At 47.0% G+C, this 19,004-nt stretch overlaps 1 protein-coding gene across 7 annotated transcripts in view; it reads left to right on the forward strand.

Moving 5' to 3' along the window:
- The window catches only part of Tead1 (TEA domain transcription factor 1), a 225,217-nt gene that overhangs the window by 139,218 nt on the left and 66,995 nt on the right, over window positions 1–19,004 (forward strand). For 2 of the 7 annotated variants that reach the window (XM_038318669.1, XM_038318651.1), the window contains exon 1: window positions 18,074–18,308. The exons of the other annotated variants lie outside the window; for them this stretch is intronic. The gene's annotated coding sequence lies outside the window, so the exon portion shown is untranslated. Of the gene's footprint in view, window positions 1–18,073; window positions 18,309–19,004 lie in introns of those variants that run through there. 7 annotated transcript variants of the gene reach the window in all.

Raw genomic sequence — 19,004 nt, forward strand, 5'->3', positions numbered from 1 at the left:
CAAGGCAGAGTTCATTTTTTTCATGGTGATTAATTAGCTCAGAGTGTTCACACTCTAGTCCTGTGGGCTGGGGGCGGTCACTGTGGATACCCCACACTTCTCAGTGCTCAGTGCAGGCCGTGGGATCTAAGAGAGCACGTTGCCGTCGGAGGATCAGCTGTGCTGTGGGTGAACTCCTCCACAGGTCTTAGGCACTGCTTCCTCACCAGCCAGATGGAATGCCACGGTCCAGGCCTGAAATTATCAGAGTAGCGAGGAAATGACTGGACAGGTGTTGACAGCCCCTGAAGGTACACACAGCAGACTTTCCACAAATGATTCTTGGTATTGATTAAACATAGGGCTTTTTGTTCTGCTGAGCTTAAATTTTTCAGTGACATTTTGTTTGTTCTGGATGTGCACACTCAGGTGAGTGCCACAGTGGGCATGTGGGGGTTCGAGGACAGTTTGTGGGAGGAAGTCTGGTCTCTCCTTTCTGTCCTGTGGGTCTTGAGGCCTGAAGTCAGCTTGTCAGACTTGGCTACAAGCACCTTTACCCATCTCATTAGCCAAAGAGGGTGTTGGGCTCATTCTTGATCCTCTTGCCTCCTCTTTTTGAGTGCTGGGACCACAGGTGTGTACTGCCCTGTCTGCTATAAGTGGTGCTGGGGGTCAAACCCATGCCTGAGGCTATGCTAGGTAAGCCCCAACTAACCCAGCTACATCCTCAGCCCCCTTGAAATCCTACTTCTAGTTGCTTGTGGCTTCCATTGTTCCAGAAAGCATGCTTTTTTTTTTTTCTTTTTTTTATCCAGGACCCAACAGCAGTGGAGAAGGCCATACTGTGCTTTTCTGGTTGGTTTACTTATTTGACACAAGGGTCTCATTATGCAGCCTTACCTGGTCTGAAACTCATAGAGACCAACCAGACTGACCTTGAATTCACAGATCCATCTGCCTTTGCCTCCTGAGTGCTAGGCCTACACCACCATGGCCCACCAGACCTCGTTCTTCTAACTGAAAAAAAAAATCAAAAATATGCAACCCTATTTGTGATGGGATTGAGGAGTCAGTGTTGTGGGGTAGATTCTGAAAGAGCACTAGGGTTCTACAGAAGGAATGTCTGTGTAGACATTATTCCTCCAGGTGTTTTCATACTGGTAAGAGCTGACATCTGTTTCTCAGTGATGTTATAAATGGAGAGATGAACTGGCAGTGGTGGCACACACCCTTCTTACCAATACTCGGGAAGCAGAGGTGGGCACATCTCCAAGGTTCAGGACAGCCAGGGCTACACAGAGAAACCCTGTCTGGGTCCCCCCCCCCCCCAATGGTGAATGAACAGGTGTGTACTATCCCAGTGCCGTCACTCTACAGTGTGTGTCAAAGCAGCACCGTTGACCTCACCATAAAGCTCTCAATCAAAAAGCAAAACAAAGTTTGTTAAACAAACCCCCCAAAATCCTGCCGTCTGTTCCTCTTCCTGTGTTGTTGGCTAATGTGTTGTTGTCTATTGTAGCTGGAAGGAGTTTAGCTGGAATGCTTGCTTACTCTTCATCCCAAACTGGACCTTAGGGTACAGGATGGGAGACTAGCGAACAGGCTCAAGAACAGAGAGGGCTTTGGAGTCCGGCAGACCCTTGGGTTAGGGCACTTGGCACCAAGAGTAGCCAGAAGGAAATGACTGCCTTCTGTTAGGTCACGTGACAAAGCAGTCAATACTTTCCTCTTCGTCTGCCTGTGGTCCCTGGACTGTGTTCCTTCCCTTGGGGCAGGCTGGCTTTCATGGCTTGGCCTTGCCCATAAACCAACTGCTAGTCTAGCTGATCCAGCTGCCTGCTTCCCCAGTGCCGAAGTCCCAAGTGTGCTCTATCACATTGGCTTTTACATGGTGCTAGGGCTTGTACTCGGGTCTTCACTGCTACCCCAGCTCGAGACTGGCCATGTTTATGCTGGTAGTCCCAGGCAGCTTCTCTGCCTTGGCAGTGGTTGTAACAAACCTTTCCTACATCTTGGACATGGCAGGGGAAAGCGACATTTGTCGTAACAAGATCTGTTTCACAGGGCTACAGAGATGCTCAGTGGTTAAGAGCAAGTGCTGCCCTTGAAGAAGCCTGGAGTTCAGTTCACCAAACCCAGGTTATGTGAATCACAGTGGCCTGTGGCTCCAGCTCCAGGGGATCTGACTCTCCTGTTAGACTCTGTAAACGCGCACGCGCGCGCGCACACACACACACACACACACACACACACACACACACACACAAATATTAAGAATAGATTTTTAAAAAAGATCTGCTGTTTTTGCAAAGGTAATATTTGAAGTCATAGCTTTATGAAATGCAGTTTTCTTTAATCCAACTAATCGGCATCTTCATCCTTTTTTTAATGTTCAGCAATTAAGCACAAGTTAATTACTGCTGAACATCCTGTAGTGACTCTCTCCCTCTAGCCAAGCAGCCACATATACCCTAGTGCAAAGGCAAACAGCTTAATGAACTGACCTCCATCCACTGTCAATCATCTGGAAATTAACTATTTATAATGCTCGGGAGTGTACACCACTATCAGAGTTTTAAATCTGCTTAGCGTCGCCAGGAACCAACACGATTATTTCCCACCCATTCCTCACTTGGGCTTCTTACCTGCTGATCTTTCATGCTTGCAATCCCAGCTTTTGGGAAGTGGAGGGAGGGGGACCAGAAGTTTAAAGTTGTAGGGAGTTGGCTAAGAGGGTGAATAACTTGTCATACAAGAATAAGGACTTGATTTTGGATCCCCAACACCTACATACAGGTGGGGGATTGATCTGCCTGTAACCCCAGAATTTGAGAGATGGAAATTAACTACTTAATTCTGGAAATTAATTTGTGCTCTGGAAATTAATCATTTAATTAGTCTAGCAAGGTGGCTAGCTACACTGGTGGAATCGGTGTGTTCTGAGGTCCAGTGCCAACCTCTGATTTTCACACCTTTGCCCATACACACATCAGCACCCAGTATCCACTCAGACATACATTTAAGCACACACCCTCACACACACACCATATACATGTAAAAGAAAGAGTCTAAGCTCATTCTCAGATCAAGAATGAGTATGAGGCTAGCCTAGCCATACAAGACCATCTCAAAATAATAATAATAAAAAAAGCGGCTGTTCTCATCATACTCTGGTGTTGTGTTTAAAGTTTCTTATCCACTGTAAGTACTCAAAAGCCCCCGCACTGGGGCAAGCGTGGAGTGGGCAGTACTAGACATGGCATTTTGGTGACTGTGTCATTGAGGTTGAATTGGTGTAGAAGCTGTCGCTATCTTGGATTAGTCTGGTGGGACTGTCACACTGTTGATGACCTAAGAATAGCACAGTGTCCCAAATGACACTGAGTGGTGGCATCCTCCCAAATGTTTCAGGGAAGTTGGTGCTTTGCTAATGAGTTCAAGGCCATCTTCAGCTGTATAGCAGTTTTGAGGTCAGGCTAGTGAGGTCTCAGGCAGTCATCTAGTCTGGAAGCTGAAGTCCCAAGTCCTGGGTGCCTTTACTACGGCTGTTCTCCATGCCATTTTTCTGTGTCCATTCACAGTCCCTGCTCTGGTCACAGGCCTCCATGTTTCCTTTCCTTTTTCTTAGGAAGGACATCGTCCCTATCTGATCAGAGCCTTGCTCACCCCCTTTAATCTCACCAAACTTCAACCCCCTATATCCCAAAGAAAAGAAAATGAAGAAGAAAAAAGAATACATCAGGCCGCGGGACTGCCTGGCTGTAACGGGCTCAGTGTGTGTCTCTCGGTATCGGTGGCACTGTCTGATGGACCTCAGGTGTCTTTGGAGCCGGGCATTCTGTCTTCAGGCAGTTCCTCTGAGTCCAGACAGGCCAGTAGCAGATACTCTTCATTGTTCACACTTTGGTTTTTGAATGATAATGGTTTGTAATTAGGAGGCTTGGAGAGATGAGGAGCCACACACACATGCAATTAAAACGTTTCTCAGCAGAAAGAATGTGTGTGGCTCAAATTGGGGAAATAGCCTGATAAATTTCTTTTGACAGAAAACATGTCACCACAGAAGCAGCTCATAAAAAAAAGGAGAGAAAAAAAACCCTCTGAGCATTGCTGTTCACAGACATGGGGAAATTCCTAAGTAAGCCTCTTTTGAGAATAGTATTTTCATTTCAAGTTAGTTTAAGAAGAACCCACACTCTTATTAGAACCTTATTAGAAAAGCATTGCCTTATGTTCTTGTGTTTCTGGTTCATTAGTTTTGGGAGGTTACTGATCCTCTGTGCTACGCAGTGTCTTGGAGACTTGGATACAGAAGTTACAGGAAAACACACTTGCCACGTTGTGTCTTAGATGGTAGACAAGTGTCTTTGACACTAGACCAAGGGATACTTTCAAAGTAGAAGGTCTCTAACAGCGCACAGTGGATGATTTATTTCAGTTAGTTGTTGGCAGGTGCGCTGACCCCCTCTGTAGTGTGCTTGTAGGGTGGTGGTCTGTGGTAGAGACCCCTGTAATGAGTTAGAGGCGAGGAAGACCACAAAAGCAAGACTTAATTAAAAGAGAGAGCGAAGAGAATGGTCAGTCCCAGAAGGAAAACAGGCGGAAATGAGAAGCAACCATACGGGCTGCTGGGCTGATTGTGTTTCCTGGCTCACCCATGAGACATCATTTGTGGACTTAGGAAACCTGCTTTTCCTTTGAAACCTCTAGTGCCTAGGACTCAGTGGCTCTAGGTCGTAGCCTGCTGACATCTTATACACACACACACACACACACCATCATCATCATCATCATCACATGTTGGCATCACTAATATCAAGTATTTGTGTCACGTAGTTTTCAAATACTAAGATATGTGGTGATTTTTACTAGAAACTCTCTCTCTATAGACCATGACTATCATGGAATACTTGCATTGGGTTCCTTTTCCTGCCACATCTTGCACTGGTAGCGCGCTCAGCAGCTACTGGACGGGTGAGTGACCGTCCTCCACTTCAAAGCTTACACACATTGAGGAAGTGTCTGTTTTCTCTTATTTCCTCTACACAAAAGGCTCTGCTGTGCCACCTCCTTCTCTAACCATTGTCACCACCCAACCACTCCCTTGGGTTTCATGAGCAGGCATCTCCTGAGCGTGTGCTAGCGTTCTAATGGTGTCCTGGAGTGTGTTCATAGGAGCCTCACAGTCTTTGCCCAGCATCACGCTGATAAGCTTTGAACTCTTTAAAAGGGTTTCACTCAGTTGCTTCTCTTTTCCTTCTCCACTTCTGCTGCCTTTGCCATTTCCTCCTCCTCCTCCTCCTCCTCCTCCTCCTCCTCCTCCTCCTCCTCCTCCTCCTCCTCCTCCTCCTCCTCCTCCTCGCTCCTTTTTCTGTTCTGTTGGGTGTCATCTTTTGCTCCCTAGGGTCAGTAGTCAGCAGTGTGACCTTGGAGTCCAAACTAGACCCTGCTCTCTGCACAGCCAGCGGCCTCTTGCAGAGCACCACATGATGCCTCTCATGCTCAGTTCATCTACTCAAGGCACAGCTTTCGGCCTCCACTGCTTCTGCCTCCTTCTCCCGTGGTATTCCTTGCTTCCAAGAATTGTGGAGCTAAAAATGCCAGGTGCCTCTGAAATCCATCCATCTCTTCTCCGTTCCTCACTGTCTGGTTTTTTTTTTGTTGTTGTTCTTGTTCCATTTCCTTTTGTTTTGCCCTGTCTTATCTTAGAGTCTTATTTTTTAGTTTAAAGTATCCTAGAACTCATTATGTAGCCCCTACTAGCTTTGCACTCAGAACAGTTCTCCTGCCTCAGCCTCCTGAGTGTAGGATTAAAGGCTTATGCCACAATGCCTGGCTGATGACCTTCTTTGTATCTACACTGCGTAAGTCATGAAGGTCACTCCAGTTCCCCAGTCTTACTTCTCCAGCATCCAGGTGTCTGGGCATTCCTTTCTTGAGCGCATCTATACTCACTTTCCCACCCATAGCATGGAGTCTGACCTCCTGGATAGACTTGCCAAAGTTGACCTTCTGTCGTCTGACAGAAGCGTTATGCTGAGATACTCAATGCATGGCAAGAAGGAAGGCAGGAGTCCTCTAACTTGCTTCTGCATGAAGCTAAATAAACACTCAGTTGTGTTCATGAAAAGATCTCATTAAATCGGAGAGAAAGGTCAGTCAGCATTCTTATATTGGGATTATTATTTGTGCTAGTTTAATAAGTTAATTTTCATGAAATTAACATGTTAATTTCGTGAAGTAAGTATCCATCTGTAATGGTTACCGTTGGTTGTCAGCTTGGCTGGATTGGGTCATTCGCCATAGACAGACTCAGATGAAATGTGAGCAGTCCCATTCCATGTACTGATAGGCAGGAGGAAGCCAGCTCTGCCTCCTGTGTAGACAGCTGATTGACATTCCTTCCCTCCACTGGTAGACTGTACCCTTGAACTGTGGGCCTAGACAAACCCTTCATTTGCTTTTGTAAAAACAATGAGAAGCATCATTTACAGTGTCTCGGCTGGCTGTATGCACTTCATGAATTGAGAAGTCTGGGTCTGTTGGAAGTGGTGGTGCCCCGAATGTGACCTTGTGTGTGGAGGAGAGTAAGATCTGCATGCCGTGGCACTCAGAATCTGATAGACATCTGATCCTCTTGCTTGGTACCTTTGTGGTCTTCATGGAATGGAGGGATGTGGAAACACCTCCTGTCCTTCACCTGTGCTGTCCTGAGATAGACATGTCTTGTGTTATATTCTGTCTCTGTCTCTCTCTTTCTCTCTCGTTTTTTGGTGTTTCGAGACAGGGTTTCTCAGTAACTGTGGAACCTGTCCTGAAGTCCTGGAACTTGCTCTTGTAGACCAGGTTGGCCTCAGACTCACAGAGATCCACCTGCCTCTGCCTTCCAAGTGATGGTATTAAAGGTGTTGCCACCACTGCCCCGCCTCTCTTGTGTTATTGACTGTAGCCACCGGGAACTTGTTGCTGTCTGATAAAGCTTTTTACCTTGTGTGAGGGTCTCCTGTGGTTACAGAGAGGGACTGAAAAATACGTAGTCACTGTGCCTCCCCGTCCCCTACATTTGCTGTTCGCCCTGGCAAGAAAGGATGTGAGTCAGTCCTTGCCTTTCCTCCTGTCCCGCTCGCTAGCAGCCTGCATCCTCCGCCAATAGCTGCAGCTCTCCAGTCTCCTGACGGCTCTGTGCTGTAAGTCAGTCCTTCCTGAACTAGATAGAAGTGAGAGGTAGACACCCTTCTTCAGAGCCTTTCATTCTCCAGAGAGCAGCTGGGGGCCTGTTGGTTCCCATGCTGGTTTTGTAGAGTTTGGTTTAGAATGGGCGGGAGCCTCCTTCATGAGTTCCCTGGGCTGCCCATGTGGCAGACACACTCGGCCTTCATTTATGCTCTTGAAACACAGTGTTCAGAACTAAATGGGAGGGTTATTAATTGAAGGTCCCCAGTAGAACTGGGACTGCTTTCTGTTGTTGTCTAGATGTGTTTGGAGGATCAGCAGCGTTGTATTAAACCTGTGAAGGAAAGGTTAGTGACCTTGCGACAAGCTAGCACTGTTAACAGGAGAGTTCAAGTCTGTACTTTTCCTGTGATTCTCTGTTCACATGAAGGAAAAGTCTTTTTAAAAAATGTATTGTGGCCTCCTGAAGTACAGTTTTCAAAGAGTTATATTATAGATGTACTGTAGTCAGGGCTTGGGGGAGGGGTTCAGATTGGAAAGTAACTTCTGTGCAACCACCGGGACTTGAGTTTGGATCTTGAGCACCCATATTAAAAACTGGGCATAGCCACTCTTGTTTCTAATCCTAGTTCTGGGGAGGCAGAGGTGAGGGCATTGCCAGAGCTGAGTATGTGTGCCCCACATTCAGAGAGAGACTCTCTCTCAAAGAAGAAGGTAGAGCTCATTGAAGAAGAAAGACACTCATGTCAACTTCTGTCCTACACTCACACACACACACACACACACACACACACACACACACACACACACACACACACACACACACACTCAAAAAAATAATAAGGTTGAGGGCACTGAAGACTCTCAGGTCAATTTCTGGCCTACATGCGCGTGCACACACATGAACTATGTGTGATATGTTCAGATTCTTTTGTCTTAGAATTCTAAATGAAGCTGTTACTGACCCTCAAACTGCTCCTATAACACACAGAAAAAAAAAAAACCAGACTAGCGTTAATCACAGGAGCCTATTATGTTGATATATAGCTTGTCATAACACATTATAATATTACAGCAAATATATTTAACTCACTGAACGTTCTCAGGGGGCTCCTAACTCCCTTTCAGATTGTTCTCTGAGTTTCCACTGCAAGGTCTAGCTGCAGAGCCTTGCGATTCTGCCAAGTCACTTTTACCAAAGACCAAGCTTTAGAGTCTCTTTTCGGAGGGGAAATCAGAGCACTGTTTGCCTGGACTTAGAAGTCTGTTCGGGTTTGTCGGCACCTGCAAACAGGAAGTTGAGATTTGAGGAGAAACCTTTGGCAGTGTGCACCAAGCTCGCTGGAGAGCAAGAGTCTCTGTTGCCCTGGAAACCACCCTGCTGCCTCCTGCATTAATGGAGAGTTTTTGGACTTCCAGAGGCACTTTTGTTCGGGCCTGTAAATCTTTCCGGAGAGATGAAGGCTGACTTTTAAGACATTTTCCTGTCCTCTGTCTGGTATCTCTCGCCCCCACCCAGGCTCTTCATGAGCTCAAAGAATTGCATGCGGATTTGTCTGGCGGGAATGTCTGAAGGCCGTTTCCTTCCCTTCATGCTGAAATCACGTTATTCCAGCCCATCTTGCTCCATAAATGACTATTTCAAAGTTACTGTGCTGCCTATTAGAATTATGTGGGTTGAAAATGAAGGAGGGAGGAATGGAGACCTCTGCCGTGCCCTGCATGGGAAACCCGATTCCGGAAGGGTGTTGTGTGTTTCCAACCCTTTCCTAACTCTAACAACCTAAATTTCCCTACGCTTTTGTTCCTCACCCCAACGAGGCCCCTCAAGATAATGTCCTGGATGTTTTAAAAGTAAGCCGGACCCCTGGACCCCCTCCTCCACGTTTCCCCCAGCTAATTGTTTATCTGGGAGAATGCAAATGGTGGTTTTAAGTCTTCTGAGTCATCCATCATGCCTGGCAGCCTCCATTGTCTCAGTTCTGGGTTTGAGCCAAGCCAGACTCTTTCTGTTGGTCCAGGGGGGTTGGGGGAGATTTGTTCATCAGGCTCTGCCAGATCTGTTCTTGGGGAGCTGAGCCCTGGTGTGAGCAAGAGACTTGCAGGCCTGTCGGTTGTCGTCCCTAAGCACTGGGGAAGGGAATTTGTGGGTCCTCATTTTCTTGGGTCACATTAATAGGAAGTAGCTCCCCATTTCAAGTGAAAGAGGCGGGGCTTGCTCTACGCCTGTGTCAGAGTTCCGGTTAGCTTTTAAATGCATTTTTGTGGATGTAATAAAATACTGTTTATAGTCAGCTACAAAATAAGTAATTACTGTGTAGCCAATGAAATTCAATGTAGTTTTGTCGCGGTTTTTTGAATTTTAATTAAGCCAGTCTTCAAGTAAATGAGAAACGCTGCCACTTTTGTTGTGACAAGTGACATTGACAAAATATTAACCTAATGGTGTGTTTGCCTGTAGGCTCTGGGGTGGGATTTATTGTTTCAGTTTGTGCTTTCGAAAGTGCACAGAGAAGAAGCTCTTTGAAACTACATGGAATGAGAACTCCATGTATGGAATATTCCATCATTGATAGCTCGCCAACCTCAATCGCATGTGTCTTCTTTATGGCACGGAAAAAATTTTATGTTTTTAAACCAGATGTCTCTGTGGCTCACTTTTTTTTCATATCGTGAAAACTGCAGCCGGGATAAATAACCAACTATCAACTACAAAGCCAAATATTAAGGAGTATCCAGCCTGTGTTTCTGTTACATCATTTCCTTTTTATTTTACTTTCTAAATTACCTTGTGGCTTAAAAATGACATGGTGGTGGTGCTGGAGGCTTCTTTTTATGGCTGAATTAGTTAAGCCATTTTCTCTGGAGATTCATCTGGAAAGAACGTGCAGTAAGCGTTTTAAAATGAATATTCTTTCTGTAATTTCTAGTTCTCCCTTATGGGACCAGGATTTGATATGTAAAAGAGCAGGTCAATTACAGATTCTGTTAGTTCTGAGTCCCTTATTACAAAACAAATTTTAATCAAACGGTAAAAATTTTAACATTTTCTCATCGTTAGAGCTGACCTAAAGCTCAAAGGTTTAAGAACAAGCTTAGCTTTCCCTGGTGTGCTTGGAATCTGTGACCAGTAGAAGGGCTAGTACTTTTCCTGCGTGTCTGTGAGTCAGCTGGCAAAGGACACTGTTGCTTTCCACAAACACTTGCTTGTCTGATTAGGCTGCTTCCATCACCACTACCACTGTCAAATTGTGGGGGTTTGGGAGCACAAGACGATTGATTCTAGACGTTCAAGTATGGCGGCAGAAAAATCTTTATGAAGGAAGCAGCACGCCGAGGAGCTTGTGCCGACTCCGTGTGCCAGATCAACCCCTGTATTTTTTCAGGGATGCTAACCCTCTTGTAACTGCTAAATTGGATTTGTTGCCGAATGAAGTATCAGCTGCTGTTGGACAAGGCCATAAAAGCCAGCCGGCTGGCCCCTTTGGAGGCACGGCTTAGCCAACGATTGATACGTGTTAGCACTTTCAGAATTATTGTGATTAGGAGGAAAGCATTCTGAATGAGCGAGAGGAAAGGGGGAAGGACACACAGCCACAGCTGGCGAGCAGCATGTGTTTGCAAAGAGGAAGTCACTATTAGTGCTTTCTCCTGGTTCCCGCCCTGAGTGACAGGGTGTGAAATCTTTAGAGGAGGGAACCGTGTCTCTGCGCCTTCCAGCTCGGCCAGAAGCATCTGGAATGTTGTGGGCTTGAGAAATCTGTGCATTTAGAGTTGGGGCATGCACATCCTTACAGCACCCAGTGGCTAACAGTGCTGCTCTCCACATGTGGGGTTAATTGAGTTAATTAACTGTGGAGATTTCAGTAGTAACATCAGTGACTTATCTTTAATTTTCCACACCTTAGGTTCTGTGACATGCTTTTTAAACCATGGCTCTGTGTGCTCTGGCCTGATTGTGTTCCTGCGGGCTGAATGGGAAGATGCAGCACCTGGTTAAGGGTTTAACTGCCCAGGTGCTGTACAGTGGCTTTAGAGTAGGCATTTTTTTAGGTACCTCCCGGCCCAGGACCTTTTTGCACAGATCTTGAAGCAGCCAAGAGGCAGCAGTTTGAGTGGATCAGAGCCAAGCAGCTCCCCCTGGACGCCCAAATGCACGGGGATTGGTTGTCTCTCCGTCATTCCCCGAGGACACCCCATTCCTGTTCAGAGTTTGTTCAGCAATACAGCTCAGGAAAGAGGCCGGCTTGCCAGGTCCTGGGGAGAGCCTCTCCAAGCCTGTGAAAAGCACGAAGCATCTAGCAGTGGAGCCTGCGTACAGCTGGCCCTCCTGGCCCTCTGCTAGCTTTGATCTGCGAATCAGGCCGCACCATGAATGCCCTTATTGTCGTGTTATGTGTACACAGTGTGTGAATTATTGAAAATAGGGAGGCCTGGGCCTCATCTGGTAGAGATTACAGTGCAGGCACGCTGGGCGAAGGGCTGTAATTGAAAATCCCCAGATGCTGTTTATTTGGCCTTTGTCACATGACCTGCAGCAGGAAGATTGTCTGAACAAAACTGTTGCCTGCCTGGAGAGTGGAGCCTGCCATCCCCCACCCCAGAGCCTGCAGGCGCAGTCAGTGCATAGCTTAAACACCTGCCCGGAGGATTTTAAAAGGGCTTAAAATAGATTCGCTCATAGCATTTAAATAGAAGGCATCTTGCTTGTTGATTTAAACTGCTTAAGCGGTTGTTGACTTGTGGAACCTTCTATCCACACAAGGGTTTGCAGGATAATTTCACTTTGAGATATCTTTACAAAGCAATATTCAAGGCTAGAGCCATATAAGGATATGACGTTTGGGCGTTTGAGTGTCGTGAATGAGCTAGCAGATGTATATTCCTTCTATCTTTGGAAAACTTTGTGGATACCCAGAAATGTGGCCCCGAGTTAGTGAGTTCATTCCTAACCTGTTTGACCTGCCATAAAGATGTTTCCTAGAAAATTGTTTGTCAAAGGTTGACTTATCCTTTGTGGGTGGGTTGAGGCAGGATGCTAATTCTAAAAGCTATGAAGCCCCCAGAATTTAAAAAGGGACGCCAGGTGCCCTAATATAAACCTGTCTGTCCACTGCTCCAGAGCTGTTACTGAAGAGATCACTTGATGCATAATTTTCAGGGTCAGCCTAGGCATCATGGAGATACCCTGTGTCCGGTGGGTGGGCAGGTGTTGGAGGGATGGATTTTGAAGATAGAAAGTTCTGAGTTTTCCAAGTTCATTCACTAGGAAGTAGGGCAGGCTGCTCACCCTACTTTCTGGCTCTTTGTCTCAGTTGTTTTTGAGGGAGAGGAAAGGTCACAGATGGCTCAGCATTTCAGGATCTTTTCACCCCGACCCCGAGTACCTCAAGGACAGGAACCCTGGTGTTTGCCTCCCCGGCCATTGTAGAGCTCTTTCCTGTTTTCTGCCACAAGAATACATCAGATTTCTGCTTCCTGTGTGCCATGATGCCCTCTTCAAAATAAAAGTGTGTTAGGAAGAGGCAGAGACCATTCAGTGGCATCTTCTGACCCAGTGCAGTGTGCCAGGACTGTGGGAACAGCACACGGTGTCTGTCTTCATGAAGCTCAGAATTTGCCAGAGTCCACTGAACATATCACCAGGCAATTCCAGTTTGTGTATCCAGAGAGCGGGAGCCAGGGTCAAGATGTTCTAGGCCACGGTGTCTCCGCAACTTAGGCATTGTTCAGCAGACGTGGACCACAGGAATGGGAAGTGTGAGGTCTAGTCATTCTACACAAAGGGGGCAGCACCCAAAGGTATAAGGATGTACAGGGAAGTGTGTGCACAGAGTGGCAGGGGAGAATGCAAAAGTGGTGTGCACACGTGCCATTTAGGCTTTTGTTTTCTTTTGTAAGGTGGGGAGGATATTTAGATATATCCTCCTGGGTAATTAGAAATATAAGATACATAAAAACAGCTAGTTCTCCTGAGTATCAAGTTCCTCCTAGAGAGGTGATGTATTTGAATGTGATTGGTTGGTCACTGTCTTAAGATGAAAGGACATTTCCCGTTCAGGTCACATGACCAGAGCAGGTCAGCCTCAGCCAGCCTCACAGCTCTTGTGTCCTGGACTTTTTTCTGCCCAGCTCCTCCCTTTCACCTTGGTCCGATACTAGAACTCTAGGCCATCCTGCCTCAATCTAATGCTCTTTGAGGGTGGAATGTTCCAGAGTGTACATCTTGTCCACAGTCTTGTTGATAGAGTGCAAGGCTGGCAATGGTGGGGGAGTGTCCTGTGACGGCCTTGGCTGCATGGACAGCAGTTGAGACCCACTCTGTATTGTAGGTGGTGCTCAGAGACCATTTACAACGGAGCCTGCGTGATTCAGTCCATTTCTTGGTTGAATTCTGACCCTTGCTATGGTTTTGTTCTTGAGCATTTTGCAACGGTCAGGTGAGAGAGATGGGATTTTTTTTTCAGAACAGTTGGAAATTAAGCAGTAATGAGCTTGTGAAGCAACACTAGATCCACACCTGAAAGAAGTTTTGAACCCAACTTGCAGCATCTGTAAGGTGGGAACTGGGTATCAAGGCTCAGTGTGTGCACAAAGAAGAGCTTTGCATGGGTACTGGTGTGTGGCCGGCACTCAGCAAGCTTGGGCGGCTCTCTGCCACCTCACTGCATTGTCCGGCTGAGCAATGGAATTGCACTCAGCCTAACCTCCAAGTCCAGATTCTTCAGACTGAGTGCTTTTTAGAAATCCTGCTTGAATATCACGAGTAAGAAGTAGGCATTTTTATTTGCCATGCTTTCTGAGCACCTGGTGATCTCACGTGAGGCTCGTTCTGTTAGGAAGCTGGTGTGACTCACATCTGCAGCTCTAGGTCAGTCACTGTGGAAGCTGTTTGCTAATTCCACTGCAGAGTTGATGCGTCACACAAAGAGCCATGTTGTGGGGCTCCCATTGTTCGACATCCTCCTGCCTGTCCACACAGGTGATTTCTTAAAACTGTACAATTTATAAGATACTTTGCCACAGTCAGCCACTGCCTTGGCAGTTCTTTTTCAAGACGGCTTTTTCTGTGTCTCTGGCTGTCCCGGAACTCAGAGATCCACCTGCCTTTGCCTCTGAGAACTGGGAGTAAAGGTGTGCAACACCCAGCCCTTCTGACTCTTACTTAGCCTTCTCTAAGAACCAGATGTCTACTACTATTTTAGCCAACGGAAAAGGAATTATTTTATCTTTACAGCGTTTAGCATCTGCTAGTTATTTTGTGTGGGTGGACAGGTACTCATGTCACAGAGAGGCCGCCTTGTGAGTTTTGGGGGTTGAACCCAGGCCATCAGGCTTGGTGGCAAAACATGTCATCTCACAGACCAGAAGAATCCGTTTTAAAATAAAAAAAAAATTTCATTGTGTTTCTATTTCAGTAACATGGGAGCTGGCTTATACCAGATGCCCAGTAGGGTGGTATCCTGGACAGAGCACCTTTGTAACCCTCCTGAGGGCTTTCTATATCACTAGATACAGACTGGAAACTCATCCCAGTGCACTGGCATTGCTTGACCATGACAGGCCTGCAGTAGGGTGCCAGAACCTTCCCACTGTTGTGGTTAACACATGCAGCAGACCCTCAGAGACCGTGCTGTTGGCTCAGCATTACAGGGAAAAGCAGTGGTTCAGGGTAAGTGTCTCCAGATAGATTGTGGGGTGGTCATGTTCAGTGGCAGGAGGATCTCTGTGGGTTTGAAGCTGGCCTGGTCTATAGAGCAATTTCCTGGCCAACCAGGGCTACATAATGAGACTTTGTCTGAGAGAGAAAGAGAGATGGGGATAGGAGGGAGAGGAGAAGAAAAGAAGCAAGCATTCTGGGGGAGAGGGTGGTCCTGCATGTATGAAACCCAGAGTGTAGTTCCAGAGCTGGAAGCCGACACACCCACAATCATGAGTCACATCTTAGTAAAGAGTGTCCATGAAGACCTGCGGTTCTTAGCACTTCTCATGTGTGGATTTTACACTCCTCTAAGGCCAAATAATTAATAAACAGACAGAGTGTTCTTAGCAAAGTTTTTCATTAACGAGGCTTTCCTGGGTTAATGTTGAGATTAGCTCTCCTTTTGGACTAGGTCCCTATTTCTGTGGCAGGTGGGTGGAGCATGAAGAAGGAAGGAGCATGTGGTGACCACACTGGTGGCAGTGATAGATATCAGAGCTCAGGTCTGGAAGAGTGTGTGCCTCTGAAATTGTGAACAGAAAGTACTTTTGAGATTGGGTAATAATGGTAGTGCTTCCCCGCTCCCGTGAACCTTTAGCTTTTCCTCACACAAAACAGGAGCTTATTAATTTAACTAATAACAAATATGTATTCGCACGTGCAGTTGGGGTCAGAGGGAAGCTAGTGGACTCTCCTTGGAGCAGGCCCTGTTGGAGGAAGTGAGGAATGCAGCCACAGCAGGGACAAAGGACTAAATGGCTGGCCCACCTGAGGAAATGCAGCATTTGGGGTACTGAGCAAGAGTTGCAAACCAATGAAGGGGGAAAGACTGTTGTTATAGGGAGGATGGCCCCACAGCGGCTCAGACAGAGATAAGGACAACAGAGCTGTGGTGTTGGCAGGCTCTGCCTCATTCTCGAGCAGGAGGCGATCCCTGTGCACAAGTGCTCGGAGCGTTTTGTGTTTTCCTCATGATAGACATAGGAAGGGCACACTTGCTATTTTTCACATGGCTCTGATTAAACACCTGACTAAAGCAACTTACTGATGAAGGATTCATGTGGCTCATGGTTTGAGGGATACAGCCCTTCACAAAGGGGTGGCCTAGTGGCAAGGATGCCTCAGGGCTTGTTGCTCCTTAATGCTACTGACCAGGAAGCAGAGATGGCAAGAAGTGTGGTTGGCCTATAATCTCACGCCCCTCCTTCCCCATCAACCCACTTCATTTAATGAGACCCTGCAACCTCCCAAACACTTGGGAAACCAAGTGTTATGGCATTTGCCTGTTTTGGTCATCTTACCTTCAAACCATTAGCAGCCAACATAAACAGATGTGGGCCTGAAAGAGATACTCTGAAAGGGACCATCAGAACCACCTCTGTTCTGAAACTCCTGGTCAACGGTCCGTTCAGATCACTGCAGAGCTGAAGGCAATAGGTTGAGACTCCAGTAAACCTTATGTGTATCGTGGACACGTGGGATGCCAAGATACTGAAGATACTAAAGGTGCCTTCTGGAAGCTTCCAATCTATAAGATAGGCACTTGTAAAAAAAAGTCCCTGGGTAGTGACTAGGCACACAGGAAGTGAAGGACAAGGGAGACATGTTGGCTCCCATGCTGCTTTCCTGGTGACAGTCAGGCGTCATTCCTTTTGTACACTAAGCTGCTTGTTTTGAACCCACAGTTTCTTACATCTCGTTTTGCTTTGTGGTCTTCCCAGACCAAACACCCCACCCCCAAAGCACCGTGACCTGCATGTTTCAGATGAGCTATACCTAGAATAATTTTGATTGATAATCTGTCCTAGTTTCATCTGTCACTGCGATAAATCACCCTGACAAAAGATTCTTTAGAGGAGAAAATGAACTCATCATTTTAGGTTTTAGGCCACTGTAGCGGGGAAGTGGCAGGAACTTGAGACAGCTAGTCCTCTACAGTTTGGAACCAAGGGAAATAATGCGCTCTCGTTCATTTGCTTTCTTAGCTCCATTCCCCTGCTCTGACCACAGTTCAGACTTCATGCATATAGAGATGGCATCACTCGCTGCAGATGAGCCTTTCCACAGACATGTACCTCACAGGCCAATCCAGTGCAGACAGATCCTCACTGAGATTCTCTTTCCGGGTAGCTCTAGGTTTGGTGAAGTTGACAATTGAAGCTAACTGTCATACTGTCTCGGGGATACTGAGGCTATGGCTGGATGGGTTCAAGGACCTGGGAGCTGGGTGTGCATCCTGATGGTAAAGTGAATTAAATGATGGTGGAAGGGTGCCATGAAAAAAAAAAAGTAAGTGGGGGGGGGGCGCAGACTATGGTAACACACCATAGGATATCTCTTAAAGCTACTGATTTAGGCTGGAGGCAGTGGAGACATTGAAGGTCTTGAAGCTATGGATCCTTTATCCGAGAACCATATTGTCAGTGGTCTGTGAGGCATGGGCAATGGCTTGAACCACAGGTCGGGTACCAGAGCTAGCACTGTCCTCTATTGAGTGGTGTGTCTTTATTGCTTCATAGAGAATTAGCCATTAGAAAACATCATTTTACTGGGCATTGGTGGCGCATGTCTTTAATCCTAGTACTTGGGAGGCACAGGCAGAGGCAGGCGGATCCCTGTGAGTTAGAGGCCACTACAGTGTGAGTTCCAGGATAGCCAAAGCTACACAGAGAAACCCTGTCTTGAACCACCCTCTCTGCTCCCCGCGAAGGAAACCATCATTCCTACTTATTTTTCTACAGAGCCATTATAGCATGGATTGTATGTATGCATAATCAGATCTGTTATGTTCAGCAAAGCCTGAGCCACTTTTACCTGCTCTCCTGTAATTCTGTGCAAATGTATTATAAATGTATCTTACCCCCATGACGAAGGCATCTTATGGGGCTGTCACTTGATAATGCTATCAAGGTGGTGGACACTCCCAGGAAGCTAGAATTTGAATCATTACCAGACAGTTTAGATTTTAGGGAGATCTGAACTTGTGGCCAGCCAGGTGTCCATCACCGTCCTCTGTTCAGCTGTTCTCCTATGGCCCAGAATGAAGAGACAGGTCATCTCGGGGAACTGCCGCCAGTTCCCCTGCAGACCTTCAGCTCAGGAACATGCAGTCCTGACGACCTTCCTGGTGATTTTCCACATTGGCACCGGGTTTTTTTCGTCAATGATTTATATTGGGGATTAACTGAGACATTGGCCTGGCTACTTCCTCCTTGATGCTGCTCAGGGATTGACTGAAATGCCCCTTTTCGTGAAGTCACCTTCTCACACTGATCCTGCATCCCTCCTGTGGAGACGTTCACTCTGTCTGTGCCTACTGCCTGCTCAGTACAGCGAGCAGAAATCCAGCTTTGTTCCTCGTTCCTGGAGCTTCCTGCCTGGTGTGTGATGGGGGTAGGGAAGAGGCGGCAGTGTAGTGTTTAAGCCGCATAGCCATGAGGAGACTGGGCACCAGGTGAGCATACAGCCGGACATCCAGCCAGGTCGTCTTTGGAGATTCTCCAAACACCATAAACTCCTCGAAGTGGCACTGCTTTACTCTCCTCTCGCCTGTGCTCCGTCACATGCACCCCCTTTGGTCCGACCAGTGGGTGTCTTTCCTCTTGATGGGCCTCCCCACTTCCCACGATGCCAGGGCAAATTGCCGTGGTGGTAGTGGCTAATGATTAAACCTTCATGTTAATAAAGTAAGACCAGTGACTGCCTCCTCTGGCCAGGACCACAGACGCACACCCCCTAGACCTCTGCTGAGCTGGTGACACTTGGTTCCTGCAGTGTCCCCCTACTCCTGAGCCTTTTGGGTATTAGTTTTTACATTCTAGACCACTAGCTTTTCCCTCTCATTTAGCTGAACTCCAGTGTAATGAAAATGAATCCCAGGGTTAGAAGATATGTTAATGGCATCCTGTCTGAGAAGGTCCTCCGTGAGCCCCTCTCTGTGCTGTGTATGGCTGCTGGCACTGGAGGACAGAGCCTGCGTTTAACCCCACTTCCCTTACCCCAGGACTCTGATACTTTTGGAAGGCTTCTCTCTCCTTCTTCCCACTGCATCTTTTTCTTGCCTTCATGGTGATGGTCCATGAGCAGATTTGGCTATAGGACTGTTTATGACTCAGGTGAGGGCACACTCCGCTAACACCGAGCTCCTGGG

The sequence above is a fragment of the Arvicola amphibius genome, chromosome 1 (genome assembly GCF_903992535.2).
Source record: "Arvicola amphibius chromosome 1, mArvAmp1.2, whole genome shotgun sequence".
In the NCBI taxonomy this organism is placed as follows: domain Eukaryota; kingdom Metazoa; phylum Chordata; class Mammalia; order Rodentia; family Cricetidae; genus Arvicola; species Arvicola amphibius.